At 32.4% G+C, this 15,874-nt stretch overlaps 2 protein-coding genes across 10 annotated transcripts in view; one reads left to right on the forward strand and one right to left on the reverse strand.

The window, feature by feature from the left end:
- Positions 1-15,874, reverse strand: part of LOC126758537 (glutamine-dependent NAD(+) synthetase) — a 184,264-nt gene that overhangs the window by 88,562 nt on the left and 79,828 nt on the right. For 3 of the 7 annotated variants that reach the window (XM_050472842.1, XM_050472846.1, XM_050472847.1), the window contains one exon: positions 459-497. The exons of the other annotated variants lie outside the window; for them this stretch is intronic. The gene's annotated coding sequence lies outside the window, so the exon portion shown is untranslated. The remainder of the gene's footprint in view (positions 1-458; positions 498-15,874) is intronic. 7 annotated transcript variants of the gene reach the window in all.
- LOC126758532 (cytosolic carboxypeptidase Nna1) overlaps positions 1-15,874 on the forward strand; it is a 168,440-nt gene that overhangs the window by 73,302 nt on the left and 79,264 nt on the right. The gene's annotated exons all lie outside the window — the stretch shown is intronic.

A 15,874-nucleotide genomic window follows, 5' to 3' on the forward strand; every position in this document is an offset into this window, starting at 1 on the left:
AATATGCTGGAGAACTTAACAAATTTTCGCTAAAATAGCAGCGTATTAACTCAACAAAAGTTTACACACTGCGTATGAGTAACATTTGTCGAAGGAAGTTTTCACAAGAATTACAAAGTATGCTGTTGTGATTTTTATTTCCTAACTAACGCAATATAAATTAGTTAATGCTTTCAGTATAGAAAATATACTAGACAAAGTTTCAAATTATTTGTTAAAAAAAATATTTTGCTAAAAAATAACTTTTTTGCTTGATTTGTGCTAATGTAAAGCAAATATATAGCAATTTCAGTGCAAATCCTTTTTTACCTTACCAACTTTCTGTGACTGCTGCAGAAAAAGAGTCTTGCTACATATATATATATATATATATATGTACATACATACAACATCAACAAATAACATTAGTTGAGAGATGAGATTACTGTAAAAAGCTTATCCAGTAAATAAATACAAACCCTTTTGTTTACTTGGCCTATTGTGCTGAGCTAGTTTACCTGTAAGGAAAAGAGAATTAGGTTATTAGAAAATGGTAAACAGCAGCAGTTAAGTAAATAGAAGTAAATATGTACTCCTAATGTCTAAATGGGATGAATTTGATGAGTTCTTTTTCTTCTTTATTAGCGTAGGCAATTTGATGAGTTAATACTGAAAAACTAATTTACAGTGATGGAGCTTCTCATTTTTGGAAATGTATGTACTTGTAAATACCCAGCGATATTATACTTATTTATATATTTTTTGTTTATGGTATGTGTATGTATTAGGGTGTGTCAATAATATTTTTTTATTTTTTTTTTAATCCCATGGCATACTGAAAAATAGGTCTTTGAGCAATTCTAAGAAAGTCGCCGAAAGACTTTTAACCGTAACGCGTTTTTTCTTATTAATAATATTTTAAAATTAGCTCACTTCATAGTTTATAAGAAATTGAATACTAAAAAAATAATGTACGATGATGGAGTTTCTCATTTATTGACCATCATACCCACCATTATTATACTTATTTTTAATTTTTTTGTTTATGGTATGTATGTATGCTTTAGGGTGGGTAAATCATATTTTTTATTTATTTTTAAAAAATAGTTCTTTGAATACTACTAAGAAAGTCTTGGAGAGAGCTTTTAATTGTAACAGATTTTTTCTTATTAATAATGTTTTAAAAATAACCCACTTCATTCATTATAGGAATTAAATAATCTAGAAAAATTGTATTTTTTTTTTTGTTTTTTTTTATAATTTCATTTTTTTTAATATTTTATGTTTTTTTTTAGTATTATTTTATTTTTTTATTATTTTATTTTTTTTTTTGGTTTTTCAGAGTACAAAAAATTATTTGTTGTTTTGATCCACCCTTAATAATATATTTTGTTTCAAATCCACCTTAATGTCAATAACATTCAATATGTATCAAATTGCCTCTAAAAATTGCATGATTTATCTTTGTTCTTAATTACAATTAATATTTATTATACTCGCACAATAGGCTTATCAACTAACCAAATTACACAATTCTACCGGAAACGAGCCTTTTTGATGGCAACATTAAATTATGCGATTCTCATGGGCTCATGAAAATATTAATTTTCACATTTTAAGATTAAAATTTTCATTTTATTAATTTAATGGCAGATATTATATTTTGTCATTATCACCGGTTTAAATAATGGATTATTTTCAACAGTTGTCAGCTTGCAACGTGCGAGTGTGTATGTATATATGACACAAAAAAGCAATAAATTTGTATGAAAATAATACAATTTGCATATTTTAACAAATTAAATGCGAGAATAAGCGCAACATGTCTAAAATTGCTTTTAATTCGTTATATAAGCCGGTAAGTATCACATTTCTGTTTAAGAGAAGAAGTTAAGCGATACAAAGACTTTGTATCAATTAATGGCTCTGAAGCTGCTAATTACTCTAAACTCGTATATTATTTGTAAATCTGCTCAAACTTTGCTTTATATAGATAAGTTTATAACAAAGTGATCCAAAAAACAACTTTTAACAAGAAAGTGCCGAACACGAAAAAAATTTCACTCATACGCACTGTAGGCCATGCGTTGTAGCCAAATCCAAACTAGGAGCATTGGGCAAATGAAGATTAGCAAGAAAAACCGTTAACTACGGCTGCACCAAGATATAATACCCTTCACAGTTGCATTTATTATAGCATAAAAGGTATAAAAATATTTTTCTCTATTTTGATCGATCATTTTGTATGGCAACAATATGCTATGGTGGTCCGATCTGAACGATATTCTCGGAGATTGCAGCGTTGCCTTGTACAATAGTTTATGCTGAAATTCGTGAAGATATCTAGTCAAATGAAAAAGTTTGCCATACAAGGACTAGATTTTGAATGATCAGTTTGTATGACAACTATAAGCTATAGTAATCCAATTTGAACAATTAGTTCGGGGATTTTAGCGTTACCTTAGGTAATCATCTATGCCGAAATTCGTGAGGGGTATCTCTTCAAATCAAAAAGCTTGCCATGCAAGCACTAGAGTCCGGTGGTTCAGTTTGTATGGTAGCTATATGGTATAGTGATCCGATCTGAACAATTTCTTTGGAGATTGCATTATTATCTTAGATAGCAATCCACGTCAAATTTCGTGAAGATATCTAGTCAAATGAAAAACTTTTCCATACAAAGACTTCAATTTGATCGTTCAGTTTGTATGGCAGCTATATGCTATAGTCGTTCAATATCTGCGGTTTCGACAAATGAGCAGCTTCTTGAGCAGAAAAAGGCGTGTGCAAAGTTTCAGATCAATATCTTCAAAACTGAGGCACTAAATCAATCGCTGGTTGCTGAGTGAGGATTAGATGCGTTACAATTGGATTTGTAGAAAGTCCCGTGGACCAAATTTTTTTTATTTTGTATAATTAACCCCAAATTCATTGAAAAATCGTTTAGAGGCAAGCGTTTTACAGCAATTAATGATATGAGAGAGTCCAGTGATTACCAAACTCTCCTCAAACCATTGAGCAGCAGGATGCAAAACTTTAAAATAAAAGAAAAGCTAACGGAGAACAAAAATTTGAGAGTTCCCAACAGTATTTCATATCTCCAAATATAAAAAGACACCTAATTTGTAACGATAATTTCATAAAATTTTAGCCTCTCTCGATACTATTTGCATAACTTCCGACGCAGTTAAAGCGTGCATGCGACAACTGTTAATTTAATAGCGGCAAGCTCATAAAATTATGATTAATATTTTCATAAATTCCGCACTTTGCGGTTGTCATTGTAAATATTTGCGAACTCGTCAAAGCGTGCGAACGAACATGCGTCGCTTATATTTATAACCTTGTGGCATAAACTGGCGCAAAAGCCGTTAGCCACTATTTGCTGCATAATTTCAAAATTGGGTGTGTGTGTGTGTGTGTGTTATGCGAATATGAAACGTGCTAATTCACATGGCAAACAAAGTACATACATATATATGTGAAATAGTACAGTTATATATGTGTGCAGCGGCAAATAGCCGAAAAGTGCAGCAAACACAATGCGCAGCCAAGTAGTTGTGTGTGTGTGTTTGTGCGCTTGCAAATGGCCTGTATGTAAAAATTATGTGCGGAGTAACAAATTTGCATAAATATTTAGTGGTAAAATAAATTCGAGCTATTTGCGGCATCACGCTGCGCACTAACACACACACACATATATATACACTTGCACATATAAAGTTTGGGCTAGTGTAACACAGCTGCGTGTGTGTGGGTGCTGGTTATATAAGCCAAACCTAGAATTTGAGCGTGCCACAAGTGATGGTTAGAGGCACCCACACACACACCCAAACACACACATACATACAAATACAAAAACAGAATTTTCGGTGCTTGCTTGCGTAACGGCATGTATTGGTGGCTTGTCAGTGTAGCTGAAAGCTCTTTTATGTATGTGTATGTGTGTGCGTGTGCGTCCGTGCCACGTAATGCACGAAACGTTTGTGTCTGTGCCCACAACGCAAAGGTTATTTTTCTTTCTTCTTTTGCCCAATTCATAAATTTTATGCATTGCATATGATGTATAGTAAATATAAATTATACTATGTAATTTTTATGCCTTTTGGCGGTGAATAATATCTGCATATATAAATTTAAATGTGTGTGCTTGTGGTTTATGAAAATGTAAACGATTTATCTGCGTGCGGTTGAGTTGCGGTTGGCAATGACCTACGCAAAAAGTACGCACATTTAAAATATGCACAGAGCCAAAGGAAATTGCTTTGAAAATTGTATATTAATTTCAGTGCTTGTAATTTCGTATAATTTAATAAAAGAAAAATTAAAATATATTCATATATAAAAATGTTAGAGTATGACAAAAGGCTCTTAATGTAAATGGACCTGCAACAGCTGTAAAATTAATAGTAAGCTGTTAATAAAGTAGAAAAAAGTGCTTAAGGAGATCGGTCAGTTTGTATGGCAGCTATAAGCTATAGTGGTCCGATCTGATCAATTTATTCGAAGATTGTACTGTGGCCTTGGACAATAATCCATGTCGAAATTCGTGACTATGTATGTAAGTAACTTGATTTTGATCGTTCAGCTACATACTAATGTATTTCGATCTGAAAAATTGGGGGAGAAACGGTTGTAGGGATATATCAGATCGATATCACAGCTCTCACTAACACTATGTTATGTGATTTTTATTTATGTTTCAGTGATTTTTTGGATAACTCCAGCAGTGGTCTCTACGATATTCAAAAAATACGATTGCCGAATAGCTTTGCTAGCAACTTTAGGATTACGAAATGGACGTTAGAGCTTACCTACGTAAGGAACGGAAAAAATCAAAAAAAATAATAATAATCTGTACCTGAGAGCCATTTTCTGGTCGTAGGAATTTGAAAAAATCGTTTTTTTTTTTTTGCCTATTTTGAAAATTTTGACTTTCACTTTGTGAACGGATTTTTTCAAAATTCGACTTATTTTGGAGACCGATTTTTGACGTGGCGTCCGTGTTCAAAGCAGTCTCCTAAACTTTAAACGCGTTTTCGCATTTGCTTCGGAGGTGGTTGAAATATCTCAAGTTCTACTGAAGCGCCCATCTGAAATTTGGTAATATCTTCATTATTTGTCTATCGTGTCTGCCTTGGTTTCCAAAAATGATTTGATGTATTTTTAAAAAATGAAAAGGTCGAAAAAATCAGGTAAAAAAGTTTTTTTTTCATGTCGATGATTTTACGAATTGTTCAATTGGAAAATTTGTTTCGTCAGAAAACACAATGTTCGGAATTTGAATCTTCTTGTTTTTTGTGTTTTAGATACCTACAAGGGTTGGCAAAGCGAAGCAACTGCTTCGCACTCTCACTTACTTGTTGCTGCTTTGTGAGATCATGGGCCTATCTCGGAACTTGTAAGTACTTTTTTCCTTGAGCTCATTTTTATTAAATATGTCGGATGCTGCGGTCGAATATTTTTTTTCTTTTCCATTTTTTTTTTTTTATCTTAGTTTGAAAAATGCTCAAAGTCGCTTCTTCACTTTTCGAACCATCTCACGTGACGTTACAGTCTTTTATAACCACCTCCATGGCGTTTTGCGATGCTAATATCATTTAACAAAAACTTTAGAGATAAAAGTGTTTGAGAAAACGAACAATTGCTTTCCAGCTAAATTTTATACAATCACACTGTTACGTTTGAATTCCATCGCTGATCTCTTTTTTTGGCAAAACGCTTTTGTACACTTATGAACAATACTCCGAACTGTCATTCAGCAAATTTATAAACAGCTGATTCCAGTGCGACCGCTGCGCTAACGGACTGAAGTTGGGTACATTTCGAGTGCTGGACCCTGTAAAGTATTTCGATCTGAAAAATTGGGGAGAAACAGAAAATACGATTGCCGAAAAGCTTTGCTAGCAACTTTAGGATTACGAAATGGACGTTAGAGCTTACCTGCGTAAGGAACGGAAAAAATGGTATCAACAAAAAAATAATAATTGTACCTTAATAAGTCTTATAGAGCACAGCCAGGCTTTTCTTACGAAAATTAATTTCCTAAAAATAGCTTTAGAGATAAGAGCTTTCAGAAAAATATGGATATATGGAGAAACACGAGATTGATTTTCATAGTTTAGCAACGTTCAGTAAAGTAACCCTAAAATAACTTTGTTCATAAAAAAACTTAAATAAATAATGAAAAGTTGTTCTCTTAAGGTCCTCGCTAATAAGACGTCAGGATGTCAGATTTTTCTCTCTCAACTAGCTTTCTTCTAGTACATTTAATGTACTTAGTGAATAAAAGCACTGTTCGATATTAATTAGTATCTTCTTGCAACATTTTGCTACAGAGTATAATAGTTTTGTTCACCTAGCGGTTGTACGTATCACATACAACTAATTGAGATAGATATAGCCTTTATATGAGCTGGTGTAAAAATTGGATGATGGGTGTGGCATCGACGCTTATTTATGTAAAATTTCATATCTCAAGACATGCTCGATCGAATTTTATGACATCTGCTCATAACTCAGAGAAAATACACATTTTCAAACCAAAACTTAGGTTATTTATAGTTAAATATATTATTATTTGAATAAAAATGTCTGTTTGTGCTCAAAATTAAAAAAAAAATGTTTAGCCTACAATTAGGTGCAATATGTACAAAATACTATGTAACTTATATCCTAGCGAATATTCAAATAGTAAAAAATAATGAAAATGATATATAAGTTAGGTATATATAAAAGGTATATATAAAAGATATACATAGTTTGAGATTGCCTATGTAGTCTTAGGACTTTTACGATTTAAAGTACTGACAAAATCACTCTCCAATTATTAAAAAAAATTCTAGTTTACGGTTCGCTTTGCTTAATAATGCTTTAATTCTTCCTCTTCGTCTTCTTCTTCTCTACTTTTTTTTTATTCTCCACCTGATCTCTCCAATGGAGTGGATATCTTCCTGTTCCTCTGCTTCCACCGGTAGGTACTAAATCAAAACCCTCAAAGCTGGAGTGTTCATCGTTCCAGCGACTGCAGTACGCGCCGTTGCCAATGCGCAAAGGAGCATAAATCATCCGCAAAACCTTTCTATCGAAAACTCGTAACTCCAACAGATCAGATATTGTCATCGTCCATGCCTCTGCACCATATAGCAGGATGATGAATTTGGTCTAGAGAGGACTTTACTTTTTAATTGCCTACTCAATGTAAAGAAGCACCTGTTGGCAGAAGTGATGATTTAATACTTTGCTAAACTCTGTTGTTTTATAATTCATAACCATTTCCTCCTTGATTTTCCCTCCTTTGCGAGTTCAAGACTTTAATACTTCAGAGCTCACACTTTCAGACATCTCAATAAGCTGTTGGTAAGAGAAATAAACCGCTTAAGATGATTTCTATTGGCCTCAATGCGCTTTTTAACTTGTTAGATCTGCTTACAGGAGTTCCATTTTCTGACTTTACAAGGAACGGCATGTGTATACCAAGTGAAATTTCCTCTTAAAACTTTTTTTTACAAAAAATATTTTTCTTTCGATTTTTTTGATTATGCGTTTTTTTGCATTTTAAGTGACGATATATCTTTTATTTACGGAATATCAGTTTTTATATTCGCTACTCATTAATCAACAAAAATTCAATCAACCCTATAATGCGCTCATGCATAAAATATGAGCGAGCACAGATATGGCGCATGTGAAACCCAAAAAACTTATTAAAAAAAAAATTATTTAAAAAAAATTGGTGCAAAAACATTATTTAAACAAATTATTGGCGTGTGAAGGCATCCTATTTGCAGTAACATAAATTTATAATGCAATTTCCGCACAATAAATATGGCTTTTTATTTCACTTTCAAATTTAAAATTGCATAGCGCTCGAAGCACTTCCGCGCACATTTTTTATAAACGATTTTTTTTACTTTTTTTTTAATATTTTTTGTTTTACTTGATGATGATTCGAGTTTTTTATGAATTTGCTTCGCGGATTTTTAACGATTCAATTACACTCACCAGAATGTAAAATTAATGTATGCCTACAATTTTTTATATTTTTAATACCCGCTTAATGCATGCCGTAGTTAACAGCAGTTGACGATTTTCTGCGATTTAACGGAGAGCAAACTGATAATTGCTACTTTTTATATACAATATTTTTGTTGTTGCTGGTTTTTTGTCAAACGCTATTATTTAAAATTAATTTATATTATTCCGGAAGTCATGCAGAATATCCGAGCAGAAAGAATTTACTTGGCGCGAAATGCTTGCAATTAAATGTGAGTGAGGACATACAAATATAGATATCGTCACTGAAAATGCAAAATAACGTAACATTATATTTCACAAGTTTACAGGCGCAGGAAAAACGATAATAGAAACCACTCATTTTGAAACAATTTTTGAGTTTTGGTTATAAAATGGTTATATAAGTGGTTATATATTGGTTATAAAATGGTTATATAGTGGTTATAACTGATAGAGGAAGCCTAAAATTTTATGTATACATACATATCGTCACCAGAAATGCAAAATAACGTAACAACATTTTCGGAATTAAAATCATGAAATTTTGGTTAAAAATGGTTTATATCTGAGGGCAGAACCTGAAAATGTTGGACATATGTAATATTATGAATGCAATTTGAAGTAGTGAATCATAATCAATAAGACACTCAATTTAAAATTTTTTGATGCTACGTTGTTTTGCATTTTAGTTGACAATATGCACTTTTGTGTGCAATATACTTGCATTTGTGTAGCCTGAATATAGTGAAAATCATAAAATGAAATTTGCACCAGAATTTTATAATTTTTTTTTTGTTGCACATTGCACATGTTTAAATAACTAACGGCAAGTTTTTGCCGAATGACGCTCAATAAATTGTAAACTTTCATGATAAACGAGTAAATTTGTGGGTACGTGGCGTATACGTGATGTGGAGCATTCAGTGTTTTTGGCACGGTTACCCTTTTTTGCTAGTAACAAGTAGGAAGCGAGTATAAAAGGGGATAGTAATAATATTTCACGTGGTATTCCTCAAAAAAATTATTTATAAAAAAATAATTCATAAAAAAAAAATTATTTACAAGGCATTGATAGTTTAAGCGCGGAATAGGGTTCGACGGTTACAGAAATATTTTTTTTAATTACATTAAAGTGAGTAGCTCTGCTTCAGGTCGTTCAGATATTATTTTTCAAGCGCGTTCTGCTCAAAACGACTTTTTTGTGTACACGCTGGTTTTGAAAATTTGTATTTACTTTCTTCATAGTACCACGCGCTATATGAACCGTCAATTGAAATTAAATATTATTATTATTTTTCTTTTGCAAAAAAATGTGGAAAAGGTTAAAAAAAATTGGGATTGAATTTTCAATTTTTTCAACAGCATTTTGGTTCATATAGAAGAGAGACATATTGTAAAAGTGAATCATTGTTTTTATTTATTCTTTATAATATTGTATTTATGTAATGTTCAGAAAATTTTCCCCAAAATTTCAAGACAATCGCAATAAAATTTTAAGAAATACAACCATTGGGAAAGCGGGCCGTCATGCTTAACCGGTCAGCTGCTTCTATCTGTGATCGAGTTTTTCTGGAAAACTCGTTTTCAAAGCCTGTGGTTACGATTTCTCAGAAACTAATGAAGCATTTTTTGAAATTTTTTCAAGTTCTTCTAAAGAGCATGAACTCGAATTTTATCGAAGGATTTTTGCATTACAACTAATTTTTTCAAGGCAATTAGTGGTATAAATTAGACCGAAAACCGGTATGCAGTATATTTACAATGTTTGTTTTCAATCTTGCCAAAAATTCCTTTTTTTTAAATCCTTCGATTAGTCGCGATCTAAACTCCCTAACACAACCATACTCATCCACTAAGCGGTGAAAATCGAGTTTTTTTTATGTTAGTTGAATCCTTCGTCAGCTATGTCCGTGAGCAGATGTCTGCCTCCGAAAACCAGTTGCTATTAGCTGAAATTGGGCCCAATAACTGAACTCCATCTGGTATCGCAAAGGACCAAAACGATCTATGCGTGGCTCATTGGCTTACCAGACTAACCTAACCTACCTGTGCTGTTGTCCAATAATAGAAGAACAAAGTCCTTTTTGGTTGAAAATATACTTGTGGATTTGTCATTGTCGGCCAAAAAGCCGGCTTATCTTAAGAAAATTTATTTTGACGTTGATCAAAAACTCGAAGAAACTCAATGTTATTAATGTTGTTATTGTATCATTAGAAAATATTCTCAAAAAAATGATGAGAACCCTTACCAAGGTGAGAATCTTCTCTTCGTGACGTGTGTAGGGTTGAGTACAGGCGTTCCTTAGGTTTAACCTCCATCCAATAAACTATAAATAAAAACGTGCTGACAAACCATATATTCCCTAAAGACCCCTGAAGCTCAATAGCTTACTTAAATACTTTCAGTAAAATTATTAAAAATTATTTTCGTCTTTAGCCAGCATTTCGCAGGTAATGAAAAGAATGGCCAGTTATAAAATACTTTGCGCTCTTTTATCTCATACTTTCATACACTTCCGCTACATCTTTTATTGCGATTTCTCGTGCGGCATTCTTCGTCCACCAACCAACCGGTGCTGCGACATTGGTGGCCACTGTGGTGATGCATGGCGAATTTGTTGTCAATTATTCATGGCATTTCTGGTGTATATTTCATTTTCTTTTTTGACGCACACAACAAATGTTGCAAGAAAAACATATCTTTATGCACACATATACACACAGAGAAGCAAATATGCTTATAGGCCAATGAAAATATGTTTGCTTTGTTGTAAGCTATACCTCAGCGGCTCGGCAGCGTTGAAGTGAAATTAAAAGCCGAAAAAGTGCGGAAATTAACATAAGCGAAAGCGGTAAGGAGGCAATATTGTAATTTCATCAAGCAAATACATCATAAATATACATATATGTGTGAGTGGTTGTAAGTATAATGAGTGTATGCCTTGTAATATTTCAATGCGAAATCGATTTATTAAGCGAGCAAATAACCGCGCTGCCGACCAACAGCCGATTGACTGCAGTTCAATAAATGTCACCATGGTGCATCAGTATGTATATATGTAAGGGAAAAGAAGTTAATTCTTTATTGTTGTATGTGCTTTTTTGCCACTACATTATATCTTCATAATCAACTTATATTTACTTCCGGCAGCTGAGCACGAAATTCATGGTAAATTCAATCAAATGTTGTCACTTCGCCGAAATAGCAAGGAAAATAGTTACACAGATATATATAAATGTTTGTGTGTGCACTTGTGTACATTTTTGTATGTTATTTTAATTTTCTTTCGTGCTAATATTAATGAATAACTACACGCATCACCAATATTTGCCAACTCATCCTGGCAACCAGCAATTTACCATAAATCGTTACCTAAAATGCAAAACAACGTATCATCAAACAAATCAAAATTAATTTTTTATTGCTTACGATTCGCTACTTCTTTTAACATATGTATATGAAACATAAAATTTTCAGCTGCCGCTGTCAGATATAACCAATATATAACCATTTTATAACTAATATATAACTATTTCATAACCAATATATAACCTTTTATAACCAATATGTAACCATTTTATAACCAATATATTTATAACCAATATATAACTGTTATCTAACCAATATATAACTATTTTTTAACCAATATATAACCACTTTATAACCAAAACACATTTTTTTTCCAATATGAGTGGTTTCCATTATAACGTTTTTCCTTCGCCTGTAAACTTATGGAAAGTGTTGTTAGGTTATTTTGAATTTTAGGTACCGATATACATACATATATATATGTATGTATGTTATAGTATCAATAAATAATTTCACAGAAGTAAGTGTATGAATGTATGTATCTGCGCTTGCATTGCTTTGGCGACAGTTGTTTGTGATAACCTAAAAACCTAAATATCAACCGCAACTAAAACTGTGGTTTGTAAACTTGCTTACACCACATACATATACAATATATGCACGAAGTAAGTGTAGTACATATATGTAGGTATATGCATATTTATTGCTATGTAAATAGGTCGAGTTACTGTTAGACGATTATTTTTGCATTATTTGCTCATTACCAATTGGGTTCAAATTTGACTTTTTTGTTTGCTTGTTGATTTTTGAAGTCTGACACTTCGTTTACGAACACTACTTATGTTGTCAAGGGCAATCATCATAGCACGATAAATATATTTTGTATGCACATTCATACTCTTTGGCTTCCAAATGAACGAAATGACAATGGCCAAATTATTTAGTTTCTCAGTGTTGGTATTGGTAATATAGATCGGAAAAATGTATGTATGTAAATGCTTTGGAAAATAAGATTTTCATCATATTGAATCTTAAATATATAAATAGTTATATAAATGTATGCACATCAAATATATAGTATGGTATGTGGATGTTTCCACCTCACCTTTCTCCATACAACTTTGACAATTTGCGTCTAAAAAAATTTTCAATGTCCAGTAAAAGCTCTACTATTGCAGCAAGATGAAATTTGCTAGCGGCAAGTAGCTCAAAAGATCTCCTGCTGCCAAAAGGATCTTGCAGACGCATGTGAGCGGATTGTTGACCATACTATACTCAGGGACATCAAGTATAATATTTTGTTCTTGATTAGAAATATCTATGTTGTGCCGTACTATGGCCAAAATGCAGAAATTACTTTTTTGGTACTTTTTTCCCCACGAAATAGTTTTTGGAAGCCTGTTTACTTGATGTGTTTCCCACATTAGGTAATTTTTTTTCTTATAGGCCTCAATCAAAAATTTAATATTGGACTTGGAGCTTCAACCGCATGTCAAACAAAAATATGAGATTTTTTTTTTTCAAACATATTCAGGCAACAGAAACAAACGCTTTGCAAAAATAATAATAATTTAAAAAACATCGATGAAACCTGAAAACTTTTCTAGTAAAATGTAAGGTTACACTTTTTAAATTAAAAAAAAATTGATATTTTTTACTTGATGTAAGAAAAAACCTGGAATTAGCGTCATACAAAACTCTTCTCTAACAAAGATTTCTAATATCAGCGATATTTCGTTTAGAAAATTAATAATATACCAAAAACTTACTTTACAGAGCCATCTAGCCAAACAAAAACTGAAAAAAGCAATCCCTACTAAAAAAAAAAAATACGTTAATAACGTTTTTGAAGAATTTAAAGTGTTTGAAGTATGACTGTGGGTAATGCTAAAGACTGACATATGGTTTTAATGTGTGCTATAATAAAGGTTCAGGAAACCGCGTACCAGCATAGTGATACAAATATCGCACTCTATGAGTTTGACACTCAACGTCTTACAAACACATTTTACCGATGTGTTTACAGCTCTCTTTTTGAACGACAGTTTTATTTTGAATCATTTTATTATTTTGAATCAAACTTTGTTTGATAAATATCAAAATGACACAAAAACATACATCTGATTTTGTAAGAAGAGCTTTAAGAGGGTATTCTGGTCTAGAAATTTAAAAAAATCGATTTTTTTTTATATTTTCAAAGTTTAACTATTCAAGAATATGTGTACAAGAGGATTTTTCAAAATTAAAATTATTTTCGGTTCTAAGATTTACTTGAAATTTTCATAGAGTCTTCTTTATAGGCTTGTTTATGGTTGGAACTTTTTATACTCTCGCAACAAAGTTGCTAAGGAGAGTATTATAGTTTTGTTCACATAACGGTTGTTTGTAAGTCCTAAAACTAAAAGAGTCAGATATAGGGTTATATATACCAAAGTGATCAGGGTGACGAGTAGAGTCGAAATCCGGATGTCTGTCTGTCCGTCCGTCCGTCTGTCCGTCCGTCCGTGCACGCTGTAACTTGAGTAAAAATTGAGATATCATGATGAAACTTGGTACACGTATTTCTTGGCTCCATAAGAAGGTTAAGTTCGAAGATGGGCAAAATCGGCCCACTGCCACGCCCACAAAATGGCGGAAACCGAAAACCTATAAAGTGACATAACTAAGCCATAAATAAAGATATTAAAGTGAAATTTGGCACAAGGGATCGCATTAGAGAGGGGCATATTTGGACGTAATTTTTTTGGAAAAGTGGGCGTGGCCCCGCCCCCTACTAAGCTTTTTGTACATATCTCGGAAACTACTATAGCTATGTCAACCAAACTCTACAGAGTCGTTTTCTTCAGGCATTTCCATATACAGTTCAAAAATGGAAGAAATCGGATAATAACCACCCCCACCTCCAATACAAAGGTTATGTTGAAAATCACTAAAAGTGCGTTAACGGACTAACAAAAAACGTCAGAAACACTAAATTTTACGGAAGAAATTGCAGAAGGAAGCTGCACCCAGGCTTTTTTTAAAAATTGAAAATGGGCGTGGCCTCGCCCACTTATGGACCAAAAACCATATCTCAGGAACTACTAGACCGATTTCAATGAAATTCGGTATATAATATTTTTTTAACACCCTGATGACATGTACGAAATATAGGTGAAATCGGTTCACAACCACGCTTCCTTCTAATTTAACGCTATTTTGAATTCCATCTGATGCCTTCTCTGTATAATATATACATTAGGAACCAAAGATGATAGCGGAATAAAACTTTACACAAATACGATATTTGAAAAATATGTAAATGACGTATAATGAAATCTCGATTATCACTTTATCATGCGAGAGTATAAAATGTTCGGTGACACCCGAACTTAGCCCTTCCTTACTTGTTATTTTTAATATTTTTAAAAAAATCAAAATAGTCAGAAAAAGTGATCTAAAAAAACGTTTTTTTTCAGCCAGTCGCCATTTTGTGAAAACAATTTTTTCCCACTTTTTCGTAGTTCCGGCCATTGCAACATTATTCTAGATTAATAATCTTTCATTTTTGGTTTCAGATAACTAGGAGGGTTGAAATCATGGGTATGGTCACGTGGAAATTTTTAGAGACCCCCTACTTCGTCAGCACATAATTCTTGAAATTTTTTACTTTTTTTTTAGTTTTTAATTTTTTTCTGTACTCTTCTAAAATTAACAAATAACTAATAAAAAAATAGATAGTAAAAATATTTGTCTTTTTTTTACGACACTTTAAAAATTACCTGAAATTCATGCTTCTAGACCAGAATACCCCCTTAAGCTTTGGGTGTATTCAGTGCAATCCAACGCAGCCCAATACACAACACCACAAAGTTTCAATGGTTTCTTGCGCATTATTGTACTGCAGAACATACTACAATAGCCTATAGAATATTAGCCTATCTTTGACATAACAAGCCTATTAAGGACACTTTACACTTTTTTTGATTCAGCTAAATGCAGCACTAAACCATTAACTGGTGACCCAGTCACCTAAAATAATTTATTTCGCAATTGAGTTTTATATAAGAAACGCAAACTGATAGATTTCTTTTTAATATAAGTCATAAAGTTAAAATAACTAAGACATTTTTTTAAGTAGCCAAAAATTATGTATTAAAAATCGAGGAATCAAGAGAGTTCTTCACAGCCATGAAAAATTCAATATTATTTAGAACAATATTCCAAAATGCGTTTGTAAAGAGTAAACATAAATTAATATAATCAAATATTTGAAAACTGCAAGCAAATTTCTTTAATAAACATGTAAAAATTGCAGCAAAATTTATTTAAAGAAATCAATTAAGCGAAGAAAATTTTGGCTGTTGAACTCATAAAAATAACTTGACCGCAACAAAACACATTTAATCGCTCATTTCGACGCGCTGCTTCAAGCTAAACTGCGTCTATGCCGCTCCTCCACAAAACATAAGCAAAAACACACACACACAAACAACCCAATGCACACAGAAATATAAATAATTATTAAAGGCGAACATAAATTTCGAAATCTCAGCAGCACAAAGCATTTGACGTCAGCTGCAGCAAAGA

The sequence above is a fragment of the Bactrocera neohumeralis genome, chromosome 5 (assembly GCF_024586455.1).
Source record: "Bactrocera neohumeralis isolate Rockhampton chromosome 5, APGP_CSIRO_Bneo_wtdbg2-racon-allhic-juicebox.fasta_v2, whole genome shotgun sequence".
Taxonomy (NCBI): Eukaryota; Metazoa; Arthropoda; class Insecta; order Diptera; family Tephritidae; genus Bactrocera; species Bactrocera neohumeralis.